Source organism: Staurois parvus, unplaced genomic scaffold (assembly GCF_062004578.1).
Source record: "Staurois parvus isolate SC_StPar_1 unplaced genomic scaffold, SC_StPar_1.0 ptg001313l, whole genome shotgun sequence".
NCBI classification, from domain to species: Eukaryota; Metazoa; Chordata; class Amphibia; order Anura; family Ranidae; genus Staurois; species Staurois parvus.
The window spans coordinates 332,163-347,400 of NW_028319109.1; the positions used below are offsets into that span (position 1 = coordinate 332,163).

The 15,238-nt window shown below is 46.3% G+C and overlaps 1 protein-coding gene across 3 annotated transcripts in view; it reads left to right on the plus strand.

Annotated features, from left to right (window-relative positions):
• CCDC40 (coiled-coil domain 40 molecular ruler complex subunit) overlaps window positions 1–15,238 on the plus strand; it is a 571,335-nt gene that overhangs the window by 216,134 nt on the left and 339,963 nt on the right. The gene's annotated exons all lie outside the window — the stretch shown is intronic.

Genomic DNA, 15,238 nt, shown 5'->3' on the forward strand with positions numbered 1-15,238 from the left:
GCCATTGTTTTGTTGAATGACTTGTATTGTCAGGGCCTGGACTTGAACCTGGGACTTCTACTGTGTCAGGCAGTAACTCTACTCACTGAGCTACCTGGGATGCTGGACAACACTTTGCCTCATCTATTGGATAATCCTGCCTTGTGCCTTGTTTGCTCTTGAACCTTGAACTCCTTGCTCCTCCCATGAACTTCCTATATAAGCCATGTCCTTGGACTTCCTCCTTGCCAGATTATTGTGCCTTTCCAGCCAATATTCCTGCTACTGTTCCTGCTGCTGTCTACACCTCCGCTACTGACCTTTGGCTTGTTCCTGACCACGATTGATCTGCTACCATTTGTGACCGACCCTTGGCTTGTGACCGACTCTGCTTTCGTCTGATCCCTTACCTGTTGATCTGCTATTGGTTCCCAGTCTGCTCATTCCCTGGTGGGGTGATCCTGAGATCTGCGACCTGGTATTAACACGCAGCCCAATCCATCTCCACCATTAGGAGCTCTGGTGAATACCGGTTAATACTTAGACCCCGCACCTCAGGTGAGCCTGCGTCATTCCCAGGGGGATCCGCTGGTGTACCTATCCTGCTGGTTCCAGGTAAGCCTTTTACTGCTATAGCAATTGGTCTCTGAACCTGACCTTACACCGTGACAGAATAATCTGGCCACACATGGAGGCCGCTATAGCAAATGCCATGGCTCCTGTCAGGCAGCAAATTTCAGAGCTACAAGAGTTTGGTGTTACCTACCAAAAGAAATTTGCTGAACTGCAAAGTGTAGTAGAGGGGCAACAGGAAGAGATCCATGCTCTGCAGACACGATTGCTGGACATGTGTTCCCGCGATGTTGCTAATACACGCATGCCTCTGCCACTCAAGTTCAATGGAGACCGCCGCCATTACAGGGGTTTCCTTAACCAATGCCGCATTTATTTCCAGATGCAACCTGCTGCATTTAATACTGAGAGGCAGAAGGTATTGTTTGTTATAAACCTCCTGACTGAGGAAGCCCTAGCTTGGGCCTCTCCCTATATAGAGCAAAACAATGCAATGTTAAACAGTTTTGCGACTTTTGTGACTGCAATGAACCAGGTCTTTGATGATCCCAACCGCTGCGCTACCGCTGAAGCAAAGCTGCATAGTTTGAGGCAAGGTAGACGCCCTGTTGCGGAGTATACAACTGAATTTCGACGCTGGATCTCAGACACCACCTGGAACCCAGCAGCGCAAAAGAGTCAGTTCCGGCAGGGGCTCTCTGAACAGGTGAAGGATGAGCTCGCCAGAGGAGAGACTCCTAACGATCTTGAGGAGTTCATCCAATTATGCATTCGGATTGACCAAAGACTGACAGAAAGAAGAAAGGAGAGATTGGGAAGTAATGGTGGCATGCGTTTTTCTGCTAATCAGTTCAGTCAGAAGGATTTAAACATTTCTTCAGATTATAACACACCTGAACCTATGCAAGTAGATACTGTTAAAAGATCAATTTCTACTCAAGAGAAGGAGAGAAGACGTTTGGAGAATTTATGTTTATACTGTGGGGACTCTGGGCATTACGCAGTCAATTGTCCTAATAAAGCCAAAAGAACAATTGCTGCGACTGATGTTATCCTGCCTGAACGCATAAATTCAATTACCCAGTCTATCTCCCCATTGATCGATGAAGAAAATAAAGTTGGTCCTAAACAGTCTCATTTTGTTGTCCCTATCAAACTTTTTACTGAGGGCCATGAAATTCCTTGTTCTGCTATGCTGGACTCTGGGGCTGGGGGAAACTTTATGGACATAGAGTTTGCCCACAATAATAATATTCTCAGGAGAAACAAATCTGCCCCTATTGATATGGAGACAGTTGATGGTTCACCTTTATCATCAGGACCAGTTACTCATGAAACAATTCCTCTAGTACTCCAATTTCAGGCTGACCATTTTGAGACCATCAGCTTTCAGCTGATTACATCACCTAAATTTCCTGTCATCCTGGGCATCCCTTGGTTTACTACCCATAATCCCTTCATCAACTGGGGAGCACGGACCATAAATTTTACATCCCCCCATTGTGAGGAACATTGTAGGAAACCATGTGCTACAAGTTGTCTACCAATCAGGAAATCACAGGCTGATATGGTAACTACACAGTCATATGACAATCTGCCTCCACAATACCATGAGTTTCGAGACGTCTGTGATAAGAAAAATGCGGATCAACTACCTCCTCATCGTCCATATGATTGTCCCATTGAACTGCTTCCAGGAGCAGAAATACCATTCAGCCGCATTTTCAATTTATCAGAACCTGAGTTAAAGGTGCTAAGGGAGTGGCTTGATGAGAATTTGGAGAAGGGCTTTATCAGACCCTCAACCTCTCCTGCAGGAGCAGCCCTGTTCTTTGTTGAGAAAAAGGACTCCACCTTGCGTCCATGCATTGATTTTAGGGGCTTGAATAAAATCACTGTTAAAAACCATTACCCACTCCCTTTAATCGCAGAGATGTTGGAAAGACTCCGCTCTGCCAAAGTCTTCACAAAACTTGACTTACGGGGGGCATACAATCTGGTACGCATGCGTCAAGGCGACGAATGGAAGACTGCCTAGTTATGCCTTTTGGCCTATGTAATGCTCCCGCGACTTTTCAGCACTTCATAAATGATGTGTTTCGAGATTTGTTGGACCAGTTTGTTATTGCTTATCTGGACGATATCCTCATCTTTTCGGACAACCTGGTGGAGCATCGCAAGCATGTCTGCACTGTATTCAAAAGGTTAAGGATGAACCGACTCTACATCAAACTGGAGAAGTGTGAGTTTGAAGGAGCCCAGATCCAGTTCTTGGGATATATCGTTTCTTCAGAAGGAGTGAGCATGGATCCTGAAAAGATCAAGGCAGTGGTGGATTGGACTGCCCCTGGAAACGTTAAGGAAATACAACGATTTATTGGATTTGCAAACTTTTACAGGAAATTCATAAGAAACTTCTCTAAGGTAATAGCACCAATTACACAGCTGACAAAGAAAGGAGTGCCCTTTGCATGGTCAACTGAGGCACAAACTGCTTTTAGTAAGCTAAAGACTCTCTTCACATCTGCACCAATATTGGTACATCCTGATCCTGAGCTACCTTTTATTGTGGAAGTGGATGCCTCAGACTCCGCCGTGGGAGCTATCATTTCTCAGCGACGAGGAGAAAAAATGCAGCTTCATCCCTGTGCTTATTTTTCTCGTTTGATGTCATCTGCTGAAAGGAATTATGACATTGGGAATAAGGAGTTGCTGGCAATTAGGGAAGCCTTTTCCGAATGGAGGCATCTGTTGGAAGGGGCTAAGCATCCTGTGACTGTCTTCACGGATCATAAAAATCTAGAATTCATCCGTTCTGCCAAGAGATTGTCTTCTAGACAAGCACGTTGGTCACTGTTCTTTTCCAGGTTCAATTTTATTATCTCATATCGACCTGGGTCAAGAAACGGAAAGGCTGATGCCTTATCACGAATGTTGTCTGGGCCTCTCCAGGAGAACACTTCTGAATGCACAATCCTGCCTCAAAAGAACTTTCTAGGGGCCACAAGTCCTAAGGCATTCTTGAATCTTCTAAAAGAGGGGTATGAGAATGACCCACTTCTCAATCATCCACCTACGGACATTAACCTGACTTATAAGAATGGCTTTTGGATTCAAGGACATCATCTTTATGTACCTGAATCTGTTCGGGTGGAAGCTCTCAAGTTGGTTCATGATTCCAAACTTGCTGGGCATTTTGGAGTCGCTAAGACCGAAGAACTATTATCACGTTCCTTTTGGTGGCCGGGGTACAAGAAAGATGTCAAACGCTATGTGACCTCATGCTTGACCTGTGCACGCAATAAGATTCCCCGAGCCTCCCCTTTGGGGTTGCTTCAGCCACTCCCTGTTCCATCAAGACCATGGGGGTCTATTTCTATGGATTTTGTGGTGGATTTACCTCCCTCAAAAGGAATGACCACCATTTTGGTAGTGGTTGACCGTCTCACTAAAATGGCCCATTTTGTTCCAGTTAAGGGAGTGCCCACTGCTGAACAGACCGCTGAATTGATGGTTCGAGAAATTTTTAAACTGCATGGAATCCCTGATGATGTGGTGTCTGACAGAGGTGTGCAGTTTACTTCGAAATTCTGGAGAAGTTTTTGCTCAGCCTTAGGTGTTACAATTAATCTGTCCTCTGCTTTTCATCCCCAGTCTAATGGTCAGACTGAGAGAACTAATCAAACAATGGAACAGTATCTTCGATGCTTTGTCACTTATCTTCAGGATGACTGGGTGGACTGTCTTCCCACTGCAGAGTTTGCATACAACAATTCTAAACATAGTTCCACCTCTCAAAGTCCTTTTTACTTAAACGCCGGTTACCATCCAGTTTTTATTCCTGATCTCCCTATCACAACTCCAATCCCTGCTGTTACCGATAGACTAACTACATTGCAGGAGATTCAAGAGAAATTGATTGAGACTTTGAGGGAAGCTCAGGAGTATTACAAAAAGTCTGCAGACAGACACCGGAGAACACTTCCTACGTTTCATGTGGGTGAAAAAGTTTGGTTATCAACAAAGAATTTGAAGGTCCAGGTGCCATCTGCTAAGTTGGGTCAAAAGTTTGTGGGTCCTTTTCAGATTTCTGCCCAAATCAACCCAGTCACCTTTCGCTTACAGCTTCCGGATAGTATGAGGATTCACCCTGTTTTTCATATATCGCTACTCAAACCGTTTCAGGAAAATCCTTTCCCTGGAAGAATTTTTTCACCTCCTCCACCTGTTGAGGTACAGGGTGAAGAAGAATTTGTGGTGGAGAAAATCCTTGATTCCAGGATCTTTAGGAACAGGTTACAGTATCTGGTTCAATGGGAAGGATATGGACCAGAAGAAAATTCTTGGGAGCCTGAGGAGAATGTTCATGCTCCTAGACTAACGAGAGAATTCCACCAGAGGTTTCCACGCAAGCCTAGTCCTAAGACGTCCAGAGGACGTCCTGGGAGGAGGGGAGTACTGTCAGGGCCTGGACTTGAACCTGGGACTTCTACTGTGTCAGGCAGTAACTCTACTCACTGAGCTACCTGGGATGCTGGACAACACTTTGCCTCATCTATTGGATAATCCTGCCTTGTGCCTTGTTTGCTCTTGAACCTTGAACTCCTTGCTCCTCCCATGAACTTCCTATATAAGCCATGTCCTTGGACTTCCTCCTTGCCAGATTATTGTGCCTTTCCAGCCAATATTCCTGCTACTGTTCCTGCTGCTGTCTACACCTCCGCTACTGACCTTTGGCTTGTTCCTGACCACGATTGATCTGCTACCATTTGTGACCGACCCTTGGCTTGTGACCGACTCTGCTTTCGTCTGATCCCTTACCTGTTGATCTGCTATTGGTTCCCAGTCTGCTCATTCCCTGGTGGGGTGATCCTGAGATCTGCGACCTGGTATTAACACGCAGCCCAATCCATCTCCACCATTAGGAGCTCTGGTGAATACCGGTTAATACTTAGACCCCGCACCTCAGGTGAGCCTGCGTCATTCCCAGGGGGATCCGCTGGTGTACCTATCCTGCTGGTTCCAGGTAAGCCTTTTACTGCTATAGCAATTGGTCTCTGAACCTGACCTTACACCGTGACATGTATGCTTTGGGTCATTGTCCTGTTGCATCACCCATCCTCTGCGGAGCTTCAGTTGGCGGACAGATGGTCGTACGTTTTCCTGCAAAATGTCTTGATAAACTCTGGAATTCATTTTCCCATCAATGACAACAATCCGTCCGGGTCCTGAGGCAGCAAAGCAGCCCCAAACCATGATGCTCCCTCCGCCATGTTTTACAGTGGGGATGAGGTTTTGATGTTGGTGTGCTGTGCCTTTTTTTCTCCACACATAGTGTTGTGTGTTCTTCCCAAACAACTCAGTCTTGGTTTCATCTGTCCACAGTATATTTTGCCAGTAGTGCTGTGGAACATCCAGGTGCTCTTTTGCAAACTTCAAACGTGCTGCAATATTCTTTTTGGACAGCAATGGCTTCCTCCGTGGTGTCTTCCCATGTACTCCATTCTTTTTTTTGTTTGTTTTCCTTATTGTAGATGTGTCAGCAAAAATGTTAGCATGTGCCAGAGATTTCTGTAGGTCTTTAGCTGACACTCTGGGATTCTTCTTTACCTCATGTAGCATTCTGCGCTGTGCTCTTGCAGTCATTTTTACAGGACGACCACGCCTAGGAAGAGTAGCAACAGTGCTAAACTTTCTCCATTTGTAGACAGTCTGTCTTACCGTGGACACATGAACATCAAGGCTTTTGGAGATACTTTTGTAACCCTTTCCATTCATGCAAGTCAACAATTCTTGATTGTAGGTCTTCTGAGAGCTCTTTTCTTCGAGGCATGGTTCACATCAGACAGTGCTTCTTGAAACCAGTAAACCCAAAACAGGTGTGTGTTTTTTAAGGGCAGGACAGCTGTCAGCAACACATCCAATATCATCACACTGATTGGAGTCAAGGTTGGCTCACTCCTGGCTCCAATTAGCTCTGGGAGAAGTCATTAAGCTAGGGCCTCACATACTTTTTCCTCCCTGCACTGTGAATGTTTACATGTTATGTGCAATGAAACCATGGCAACATCTGTTTGTGTAGTATTATGTTCAGCAGACTGTGTTCTTCTATTGTTGTGACTTAGATGACGTTCAGAGCACATTTTATGCCAAATTCATGCAAAACGTCACGTAATCCTAAGGGGTTCACATACTTTTTCTTGCAACTGTACATTACCATATTTATACCAAGGATATTTTAAGGGTGATATAACTAGAAAGGATGCAGGAGGCAATTACCACTTAACACGTATCTCCTGCATTAATTTCTAGTTATATTTGTGGTAGCCCTGCTTTAAGACACAGGTTCACCCAAGACAAATGGAACTCAAACAGCATATATATTAGTAGTGTCAAGGTCCTTACTCTTTGGATTTTTAAGTAAAGAGCAGCTAAGAATTTATCATTAGAAAATGTATAGACAAATCAGCGCAAACCTAGTAAAATCAATAAAACCTAACAGTATGCACGCTGAACACTATAAGGCTAATTTTACATTACTTATACAGATCAAACAAATATCAAGAAAAGTGCAGCGCAATAACAAATAGTTCCAATGTAAAAGTATAAGTCCAAGTAGTTCTTAAGTAGACGAGGACCACCGCTGCAGATAATCTGATGTGAATAATACACCCATACACAGTACAAAAAGAGTGAAGAATCATGCATCATACCGTGGAATCTTTCCCTTGGGGAAAATGCTATATCCCATTACCCAGAAAGCACTCTAGGCCACTCACCTTATATATATGACCCCTGAACAAACAGGTCACACAACACTTTCCCATATGGGTAACAGACTTCCAAGGCGCCAGTACCGCTTCGGACAAACAGATCATCCAATATGCTGTATTACAGAATAAAGGCAAAAGACAAGACAGATATTGCTCTTTGCTACTGTATATGTATTAAGATTTTAATAGAATAAAAACTCACAGTCATAGCACTTGCGTCCCAGTGCAAGAAACAGCGCCAATATATTCTATATTCTTGCACTTAGACGCAAGTAGCTGTACTAGCCAGACAAATTTTCAGAGGCAGATTGGCAGTGGAAACTTCCATGTGTCCCAAGAAAAGGTTTGCTTTTGGGGCCATTCACATCATGAGCAATGCTGTAATGTGTCATCATTTTCAATGGCATCCCAAAGCACAACCACACTGCACAAGCATTGCAACACACAGAGGCTTAAGCAGTGCATTGTGAAAAATGCATCCTTTGCTATTTTTTTTTTTTTTCATGCATTGCATTTGCAGCTCATTATTTTGAATATGCTGCTCAACACAGAGCGTCCGAATGTGACTCACGGCACAAAAATGCATGCCTTGCTGTTTAGTGTGGTGTGAATAGGTCCAAGACAGCTAAAATACTACTGGTATTACGTCTGTTTTAAAATGTGCGTTAAGCCCATTTGTTTCTGGTTTTGATTGGAGTGGGGAAGCATTCATACAGAAAGAGAGAGGGAATCCAAATTTTTTTTAGTTTTCAGAGGAGCAAAAGGTGAGAGGAATGTTTCAATGGGGACATCTTTTGTGGTGACACTGTCTAAGAGGGAAATTTCCCTCTTTGGAGAGATTTAATTTCACTTTCTGTTATGTGTCTGGGATAGAACGTAATAGGAAATCACCCTAATATACCAAACGGCAAAAACTAAACTGACGGGGTTTTATCCATTGCCCAATCTATCCAAAAACTAAAAAGATTTTCTTTTTCTTTATATACGCTTTCTATTATCAGGGTTGCTGTATTAAAAATATATATATTTGGGTGCACTTGTGAGCAGTGCATGAAGATTGCTGCTTAGTGACCGTGCTCCTCCACCACCAGGCACATCAGCCACTATTTTGGCTATTTGGAGAGCTCCTTACCCTTCTCTGTCTGTGCTCCTGTCCTCTACTGACCTCCCCGCAGCACATGAGGAAGAAGACTGCTTCCACCCGCGCTTCTAGCGCCAGAGAGGCAGACCCCTCTGGTACGCAGCCTTCCCTCCCATAAACGTGTCAGAGGCCCTGGCCTCTCATATGGAGGCCTTGCCACTGCTCCTTTTGGGCAGCCCGGATGCCCCCTCAGATGCTGATACCCTTCTGGACATTTCTCCTGAGCAGCCTCGCCTGCCCTGTGGGACACTGATCTCCTAGCCAGCATTACTAACCAGGCTGCAGAGTGAACTTTCTGCAGCCACCTCCAGGCTGCCGGCACATCTCACTAAGAAGATTAGAGAGCTAGGCAACTGCACAAACATCCTGGAAGACAAGATGGATGCTGCTGCAACAGTGATAGAAAATCATGAGTAGGATCTCTCAGACCTGAAAAAAGACCTTGAAGCAGCTCTTCTGCGGCTGGAGGACTTTGAGAATAGGTTCCACCAAGACAACCTCTGGCTGCGTGGCCTGCCTGAAACCATTATGGTCCTTACCTCTAATGCCAATGTACTATTCCAGGAGCTGGTGCTGGCCATACCGTTTGACTGCATTCATCGGGCTCTGGGGCAGAAGAAGACCGAGGGTCCCCCCAGGGATATTATTATTATTAAATTCACTTACTACCGCACAAAAGAAATGCTTTTGCGGGCCGTCCAAGATAAACGGGATCTTAATTTCCAGGGCCACTCATACCAAGTGTTTACGGAATTAGCCACCGTCCACTATACAGAAACATCGACTGATGAAGCCCTACACATCGGTTCTTCTGACCCATCAAATCAAATACCAATGAGGCTTCCCATTAAAACTGACCTTTAGCTATCAAGGCCAGAGCCATGTTGTTTACAACCTGGAGGAGGCCAAGTCAACCCTGGAAGCACTGCACCCCCTGTCTCCACTGACCCTTCAGCTCACATCCTCCTTCACCTCTGGGAGAAAGTTGACAGCCGCAAGCGCTTCCTCCCTAGCACCCCTCCGCTATCAGGATCTCCACTCTCTGACCCAGGCTGACTCCCAACTGTGTGGTGGCCCTGACTATCTCCTGTCTGGAGTGACATTTCTACATTTTACTGGATCTCTATACTCTGCCATACATGTGGATGCTGACCAAGCCTTCCAAACTGGATCATGGTCTATGCTGGATCCATGACCCACTACTGCTTGGAGACTGAATCAGAATGACACTTCTAGCATTGGCTTGTTTTTCCTTATCCTTCCTGCAGGGATTTTTTGTACTTACTGTTATACATGCTACTTCACGTTTCCATTAACAGAAACATGCTCTCTCTACCATATGCTGCCCCCCCCCTTTTTCTGCCGGAATGTTCTTGTTGGATGCATTATTACACCCTCTTACCGGTCTATGCACTGGGAGGAGGGAATAGATTTTAGATTATGATGTCTATAGTTACATTTTGAGGGCCCTCCTGTCTTTCAGTCCTGTGTTTTGTTTTGTTTTGTTTTTTTTACTTTTTTTTTTCTTCTACCAAAGATTTTATTAGGCATGTTAAAAGAAACATACAAACCATAACAAATCGTGTGATACAAAACGACAATAAGCAATAAAAGATAGGGGAACAACACACAGCAAGCACAGAAATACACATACAAGACCTGCTCTGGGGTCCAGATAGCACTATGGAAGGTAAAGGGCCACAAAGTCCACAACCACTTTCAGAAGTATAAAAGTTACATACAAGAAAGCAACAAAAAAAACCACATAGAAAGCCACGCTCTCATGAGGCAATATTGTCCCTAAAAATCATAGACCTGCAAGATGACAAAAATAAATGATAGACAATCGGTCTAATATAAACAAATCATAAGAAAGAGGAGAGAAAGAAAAAAGGAATCAGAGAAAACAGGAAGGAAAGAGAGAGAAAGAGAGCAGAGAGAAAAAAGAGACAAGCCAGCAAAGAAAAGGAGTTCGCCAGGGGGCGCGAGCCAGGAGACACAATCCCCACATAAGGGGAGAGGGGAGGCAAACACTACACATCATAAATTAGTAAATTTCACAGTAAAACGAGAAACTGGCTGGTAATCCACCCATGGTTGCCAAACAGAGAGAAACTTATCATGTTTATCCTCCAGTACCGCCATCAGTTTTTCGTTGATAAACAAACATTGGATTCTGGAACTGACCTCCTCAAATTGTGGGGTAGGGGATTTCCAAGAACCGGCAATAGTCTGTTTAGTATCCAAAAAAAAAAAAATTAACCAATGAGCGTGGCCCACGAAGTGGCTTAAAAAGTAAGACCTCAATAAGATCCTTTTTAAGATTAATGGATGTAACTGAATAAATTAGACTCTAGTCCACAAGCGGCGGCCACTGGACAGGTCCACCAAATGTGGAGCATCATACCCTCTAGAGAGCAGCCTCGAAAACACTGAGCGTTATAATCCAGTATAAATTTAGCTAATCAAGACGGGGTAAAATACCATCTGAAAATCACTTTATAAGAATTATCTAATGCCGGTATGTTACGAGAGCAGCGGGAAACTCCTTGCCACATAGACCCCCAATCCTCAGCAGAAATTTCCGTTTGAAGTTCCACATTCCATTGTGCACATAAGCAGGCAGAGGTTCAGCTATATGGTTCCGGATTGATAGATACATTTGAGATAGGGCTCCTTTAGTAGAAAATGACGTAATTGCAAATAACAAAATTAATCTAAGGGAGGAATAGAATGACTGTCTCGAAGTTGCGCAAACGTACGGATACCTCGACAACAAGTGGACTGTTGTAAAACCATAAGTTATCCACCAACGAAAGGCCATCTTGTCAGAGTCCCCTGGGGGAAAAAGCGGACAATCAAATAGCTGTAAGAGAGGTAAATGCGGGGAAAAAGCGGACAATCAAATAGCTGTAAGAGAGGTAAATGCGGGGAAATCAAACCTGCCGAGTACTTACATTAGTCCCAAATATTTAAGGTGTGAGTCAAGAAAGGATTCAACAATTTAGGCCTGGAGGACAGAGGAAGCCAAGGCAAGGCTGAAGGCAGAAGGGGATGCGTGTCCAAAGTATCTATCAGTGCCCACAAGGGTAAGTCCTTTAGAGAAAAAAGCTGCATGAGGGGAGTAACTTGGTCCGCAGTATAGTAATGATGCACGTTCAGAAGACCAAGACCACTCCGAATACGTGGGCGGTAAAGTAACTGTTCAGACAAACGAGGACGTCCCGAAGCCCATACAAATTGTAACATTTGGCGTAAGATACAGAGTATATAGGGCAGAATCCAAACGGAGTACCCATAAAGGGTAAAGTAGCTTGGGAAGATCAGTAATTTTGATTGCTTGGGCCCTACCAAACCAGGATTAGGAAATGGACTGCCAAGAAGAGAGCAGTTGGGTTAGCTGAGAAAGTAGAGGAAGGATATTCGCCTGATACCACAAATCATAAGAAGGTGTGAATTTAACTCCCAAATAAGGAAGAGAGGAAGTCCATTGAAACGGAAATTGAGACTGAAGGTGCTTCACAAGCTGCTGAGGGAGGGAAACGTTCATAGCCACTGATTTAGTAGGATTAACATGTAATCCCAAGAAATTAGCAAAATCAGTCAGGAGTGATACGAGATTGGGGAGAGAAATAAGTGGAGACGAAAGATGCATCAAAATATCGTCTGCAAAAAGGGCAATCTTATGATGTAATCCCGCCAACTCAAGATCCAAAATATCCGGGTGGAGTCGAATACAAACAGCGAGGAGTTCAAAAGTTCATAATAAAAAGAAGAGGAGATGGGACAACCCTGACGTGTACCACCTTTAATTGGAAATCGAGAGGATTCAACCCTGTGATAACAGACCGTAGTGGACGGAATACTGTAAAGTCTATGAATCCACTAAAGAAAATCATGGCCCACACCCCACCTCTGCAAGGCTTTCTGTAAATAAGTCCAGGAAAGAGTATCAAAGGCCTTGGTTTTATCCAAAGCCAGAAACATAAGGTCACAGGACCGCATTCAAGCAAAATGACTAATTAAAATAGAGCATTGAATATTGTCGGTTGCTTGGCATCAAGGTACAAAACCCACTTGATTTTTATCAATTAAAGTAGGGATTAATACATGTCACGGAGTGCCTGCTCCTCTTCTGCCCCCCCGGTGCCTGTATCTTCCCTGTGTCCCCTCATCCTCTCCTCATCCTGATTCAGCCTTTGAAGATAGGCTGCGCAGGATGGGAGGAAAGTGACCCCTGCGGCGGACCTCACACCCCTACGGCCATGTAGCTGGGAATGGGGTGACCCCCCGCTGGGGGATTCTGGTACGGGGCCGCCAACCTGTCGCCGCATGCCCCCCGGCGGGTGCAGCGCGGGCATGAGGCTTCCCGCACCCTGCACCCGCTGGAGACAAAGACCTCGCTCTCGAGAGCGCGACCCGTGTCAAGGGGGCATGCCTTGTTGCCCGGCAACATGGCACTGGGCCAGCTGTTGCCGGGGGAACCGGGAAGCTTCCTGCGCCGGCTTAAGAAGGCCGGCGCGGGACCCAAAGCCTGGCTGTTCGTCCCCCGCTCGGGACAGGGTGCTGTGCGGGGTCTGAGCTGCAGCAAGACCCCCACAGCCGGTACCCGCTGCCACTCTGCCTAATCCTCTGGGTCGGGAGTACCCGCTGCCGCTCTGCATACTAAGCTGGGTCAGGACTATTGCACGCTGGCACTCTGTCTAATACTCCAGATCGGGTGTACCCGATGCCACTCTGCATAATACTCTGGGTCAGGCCTATTATCCGCTGGTACTCTGCCTAATACACTGGGGCCAGGATCACCCCCTGCTGCTGTGCGCCAGAAATATCTGCTGTGGGCCCCACGATACGCTGCCTAATACTCTGGGGCCAGGATTACCGTTGCTGCTGTGTGTCAGAACTACCTGCTGTGTGGAGTACCTGCCATGTACTGAGGGTTGTCATTGCCTGTTGCCGGCCGCTGGGAGCCAGAAAGAACCCAGGCCAGAACTGTGAGTGTCCATACCACCGTTTCCCCTGCCTGGACTGTCCGTGGACTCCCCCCCCCCCCCTTATTTCCCCTGCCTGGACTGTCCGTGAGCCTGCTGTTCCCTAGAGAGCTGTGTGAGGGCTGTGCTGAGATCAGACCCCACAGCCAAGATCCCGCTGAGTCCCCGTGAGCCTGCCGTTGTCCCTAGAGAGCTGTGTGGGGACTGTGCTGAGGTCAGACCCACAGCCAAGATCCCGTTGAGTCCCTGTCAGCCTGTTGTCCCTAGAGAGCTGTGTGTTGGCTGTGCTGAGGTCAGATCCCCGAGTCAAGACCCCCCTGAGTCCCCGTGAGCCTGCTGTTGTCCCTAGAGAGCTGTGTGGGGGCTGTGCTGAGGTCAGACTCCACAAGCAAGACCCCGCTGAGTCCCCGTGAGCCTGCTTTTGTCCCTAGAGCTGTGTGGGGGCTGCGCTGAGGTCAGACCCCACAGCCAAGATCCCGCTGAGTCCCCGTGAGCCTGCTGTTGTCCCTAGAGAGCTGTGGGGGGGGGGGGCTGTGCTGAGGTCAGACCCCACAGCCAAGACCCCGTTGAGTCCCCGTGAGCCTGCTACCGTGAGTGTCCCTAGAAGCCGCCTGGTGCTGCTGAGAGCACGAGCCTGCCATCTCACCCAAGGAAGCACACCATCTGGGGGCCAAAAGTCTACCGGCGCATACCCAATTAGCCACAATGCGACCATCAACCTGGAGGCTCCCCAAACAAATAAGCCAACTTAACATCACCCGAACCGACCCAATTGACCAATTGAGGGCTTTGACCTGAGCAGGGGAAGGAGAAGAAAAAAAAAAAAACCCTCATAGAACAAGCCCCATCAAACCACCACACCCTCCCCCGCGCACCTAGCTCATACATAAAATCAAAGGGGAAGGACCACCCAGCTGCCAAATGTACAAAAAAGGCCACTGGGACAGCAAAAATAAAAACAAACCAACAATAAAAGAACATGTAGGTCAGCCCGTTCCAACCGGTTGGAAGTTCTGGGAATGAAGTCGGGCCGTTTCTTGAGGTCTTTTGTCAGCTTCTCAATTTGAAGATTTTCTCGGGCTGTGAAGTAAGCAAGGTAGATGTGCAGATGAATTTGTTGAAGAAGTATGTGAAGTAGAGATGGGATCAAGGAGACTGAGCTCCAACAGACAGCACTTAAGATCAGATGGATTAAAGGCATCATATTGAGACCCCTTATACATAAGGGACAGTCTAAAGGGAATCCCCAGCGATAACGAATATGATTTTCCTGAAGGATAGGATTTGGAGATATGGCTTCATAGAGCTCCTCTTCAAGATAGTAGTTTGGGAGACGTCAGCGTAAATCTGATAGGGGTGAGTCTGCAACAAAAGGGTTTTCATTTCTCTAGCCGTGCGCATCACCTGTTCCTTCGTTTTATAATAATGGAACTTCAAAACGATGTCCCGAGGTGGGCCTTCAGGTGGTCTGCGGCCTAAGTCTCTGTGTATCCTATCTCCAAGCGATCCACCAGGACATCAGGGATTAACTCTTGTAAGAGGGATAACACAGAGCCATGAAGATCCGTAATAGACGATCAGGAGGAGCCATGGCCACCAACTGCACCCCTGCACCTTCCGACAACTGTAGAGACCAGCGGGGGCCTGGTGAATGCTGTCACGCCAGAGAGAGAGGAGGCGGAGTGTCCGGGGTGAGTTTTTTCTTTAATAATGCTATCATTGGCCCTGGACCAGTGGGCCTGCAACTCAGGAATGCCCCTCTCTTATATGATCACCATTGA